The 4,049-nt window shown below is 40.5% G+C and overlaps 1 long non-coding RNA gene across 1 annotated transcript; it reads right to left on the bottom strand.

Annotated features, from left to right (window-relative positions):
• Positions 1-349: 349 nt before the first annotated feature.
• LOC118971076 (uncharacterized) lies at positions 350-1,690 on the bottom strand. Its single transcript, XR_005059351.2, has 3 exons — positions 1,516-1,690; positions 1,243-1,422; positions 350-425 (listed from the first exon to the last, which is right to left on the bottom strand). It is a non-coding gene; the product is annotated as an uncharacterized lncRNA (long non-coding RNA).
• Between the last annotated feature and the right edge of the window lie 2,359 nt (positions 1,691-4,049).

Here is a 4,049-nt window from a genome sequence, read left to right on the forward strand (position 1 = left end):
CCAACTGATGAGCGTTTTATAGAAAATTTATGATATGGATGTCATGGATTTAGTTCATGAATTAGATTCCAAAAGGAATCATAGAATGCTGGTTAATAATTTACATTGCTTTAAAAACAGGGGATGGAATATCTTGATTCACTCACATTATATCAGAGAAACTGCATATATTAGCCACATCCTGCTTTTAAAATGCAGTCCACTGGAGTGTGAATGGAACAACCTAGCAAAGAAGAGATGAAATACCAGTAAGTGTGGGTGCAATCCCATCATTACCTTCTGTGATTTCAACATTGCAGGGGGACTGTAGAATGTGGTGGTGACAAGTATGGGCTCTGATGATAGATTACCTGAGTTTGAATCCCAGTTTGAGCACTCATGTGCTTGGCAAATACCATACATTTTTGGTGTGTTGGATTCTGCATCTGTAAAATGGGTTTATTAATAATAATAATGGTGACTGGCTCATAGACTTGTTGAGGATTAAATTAACTAACACAATTAAGGCTAAACGAATTTTAACTTAATACTAACAATATTATTATTATTATTGTCATTGTGATTATTTTTGTTATACTCCTTCGGATATTTACAGCTTTCTGGTCTTCCATATCCCCAAGAAAAATGGGGAAAACTCTCACTGGGAAGGCCACTCCTTGAGCTTTAATTATCAGTGTGAGTCTCAGCTCTGGATGCACGTTAGAATCAGCTGGACGGCTTAAGAAAAAAAAAGCAATGCCTGGGGTCTAAATTAACAGGTCTTGGCTAGTGCCCAGGTGCCTGTTTTTTTTTTAAGTTCCCCAGGAGTTTCCTACTGTACAGCCAAGATTGAGAACTACTGCCTGTTGGATCTTAGCAAGCTGAATGTGAGCACAGAGTAAACCATAGCCACACACACACTGGCACCAGCAATGCTAACAGGAAGGAAGTGCTGAAGACCAGGAGCCTAAGAGACAGCGGGGTGATAGGACCCCCACTGTTGCCCAGGAAGCGTGGTGCTAAAGCGCTTGTATCTTAGAGCTCATTCTATCGCAATCATTCCTTGACGTGGCCCTAAGAGTAGGCTTAACAACCAAGTTTTCTGGTGACATCTGTCCCTAACCATGCATCTTACTTTGGCCTTTTAATGTCCCCATTTAAAAAGCATCAACACCCTTCTTTGGATATTCAGTTTATAAATTCCAACAAGGAGCCCCATTTCTTTAGTGATAATTTTACCTCAGACAGATGGAGGGTACTTACCGTGATGAATGGTTTCAGCTCAAGGGACTCTTAACCACTAAATAGATGTGTTTGTTCTTTTGAAGGAATAAGAGGCCCCAAATCTTGAGGACGAATTAGGTTGTTTTGTTTGGCGCTTGATGCTTGTTTGGAACTCAGTGCTTGTTTTGTAATGGCCTCAAAAGCTCACTTTACTCTTCACTAGAATAGAGGGGGAGGGGAAGACAATAAGCCCAATAACCACATTCAAAGAGTAGGAGAAATGGGCCCTGCAGAAGCAGAAAAAAGTCTTACATTTCTGATGCTTTATAAAAGCTGAAATCCTGAAGGATCTTATCCTTTCATTTCTGTCTTCACTCCACATGTTCATCATAGAGAAATTTCAAAAACTAATGAAAAGCACAAAAAGAAAGTTAAAAATGACCATTTCAGTATTTTCTTCTTTCCTTTATTTTTAGCATATGAAGTAAAGAGTAAAAGTCTATCCTCCATCTCTCCAAAGGTACTCTTCCCAAAATGTTTTGTATCTGTTTCATATATAAATCCTAGCATTATCTTATGTTTCAGCAACAGTACTTAGCACTTTATGGGAATGACCTCATTCGATCTCTGCCGTAACACTCAGAGGTAGACACTAGGCTCTTGCCCTCCTCTGCCCTCATTTTAGAGGTGAGGACACACTGCCTTAGAGAATTCATCCTAGCTTACCTCTCGTTTACTCATGCATTCAACAAATATTTACTGAGCTGCTACTAAGTGCCAAGCACTAAACCTAGGCATGGGGGATACAAGAATGAAGCAGCCAGGCATACCAACAAATGCATTTCTGACCTCCTCTGCTGCCATCCTCCAAGTCTCAACCATCTGGACCACCTCCAAGTCTCAGCTGCCACCCACCATCTCTCACCTGGACTCTTGTAAGAGCTTTTCTTTGGCTGACATCCCACTTGCCCTCTCATTCCCCTGCAGTCTGTTCTAAACACAGGATGTCATTCCTCTACTCAAACACCTTTGATGACTCTCCATGGTGCTCTGAATAAAAGGTGACACCCTTACAGTGGCCAAAGAGACTCTGTGTGACCTGTGCCTCTCACCACCTCATCTCCTGCTAGGCTTCCCCTGATGCTCTGCGGTACTCACGCTGGCTTCCTGGCTCTTCCTCGAACATGCCAGGCATGCTCCTTTCTCAGAGGCTTTGCCTTCTGGTTCCCTCCACCTGGAATGTCCTTGCCTCACGTGCCCACGTGGCTCCTGGAAGGCTTTGCTCAGATGTCACTTTTTCAATAAAGCCATGAATGACCACCTTATTTATAGCTGCAATATCTGCCTCACCCCATGCTTCTCCACCTCACTTTCAGTTTACATACACAAGGTATAATTTATTTTGCTTATTTTCTCTCTTCAGAATGTACCCTCTAAGAGGGTAGGCATTTTCTCCTGTTTCAATCACTGCTGTGTATAGAATGGTTGGCCTGCTCTTTGTAACATTTACTTACGAACCCTTAACACTACAGGCCAGGCACTGTCCTAACAAAACCAACTCATTTATATTCTTCCACAAACATTAGCTCATTTAGTAATCACACTGACTGTGAGGTAGACATTAATACTATCCCTATTATAAACAGGTGGAATTGGAGGAACAGAAAGATTAGTGCAACTGGCCCAAGGGCACCCAGAGAGCAGTGCAGTTCCAACCCACTCTACTTTGCTGTCTCATCTTCAAACCCATGCAATGTGACCCGGCTCTCTGAGACACCAACACCTCCCTTCACTGCTGCCATGGCCATGGTCTCTGAATCCAAATAGGAAATTACTGTTCACTCTGTTAAAGGGTAATTAAAGAGCAGATGAAAATACAGATGCAACTTGACTGCACTGCAATTTCTCTGAAGAAATTTCATTTAATGAAAAGTCTATTAAATGAAATACTCACAGATTATTTTCTTACACTTGCAGGCAAGGTTTATAGGGTCTAAAGGACTTCCTCTGTCATCAACACCTCTTATTTCTGAAGCAAAGAAAACTTAGGTTCATTATTGTAAATGTTAGACTTTATGGCCAACGTAAAAAGTACAGCATTAGGCCTCTGTAGTTGACTTCGCAATGAAGTTGAAAGCATGGTCGAATGATATGGGGCCAGAACAGAAGTTACATTTAATGCCCAAGAACTGGCTGAAGTGTTTCCATGATGGCACGGATAGTTCCAAGAACTTTCAGTTTAAGCAACATGACACTGTGTTAAGAGATGCAGATTGGATATTTTACCTCTAATATTTTGAGATAAGCCAAAGCTAATGAGCACATAAACTAGGTTTAGGTCTATCAGCTCTCAACTCTCTTAGCTATGATACCTTTCTTTTGTTTTTTTCTCTCTTTTTTTATAGGGGACTTTCAGTTGCTGAATATGGTAAAAACAAATTTAAGAAATATACTGTAAATTAGTGGCACAAGACAAATCAGATCTCTATACCAAATCTGTATTTGATATAGGAAACATATTAACATATGTAAAAGGGAACTATTTAAGAAAAAAATCATCCATAACCATACTATCAAGGCACAATAGTTCTTTTTTTTTCTGTAACTGTCTAGTCTTTGTAATAGGGTCACTCTTTAAAAGATCAAATTTTCATTTAAAGGAAGAATGGGTCACTCATATAGGTGAGCTAAGTTACTGCCACACTTTTTCTAGGAGCTCCTTTAAATAGAGAATACTTGATGCGCTGAGATCACAGCATGGCAGAGCTGGAAGGGACCGTACTGATTATCTGTTTCAAATGCTGCATCTTAGCAGTGGCTGTATTGTCAGTATTGACAGTCTTCGT

This window comes from Manis javanica, chromosome 7, assembly GCF_040802235.1.
Source record: "Manis javanica isolate MJ-LG chromosome 7, MJ_LKY, whole genome shotgun sequence".
In the NCBI taxonomy this organism is placed as follows: domain Eukaryota; kingdom Metazoa; phylum Chordata; class Mammalia; order Pholidota; family Manidae; genus Manis; species Manis javanica.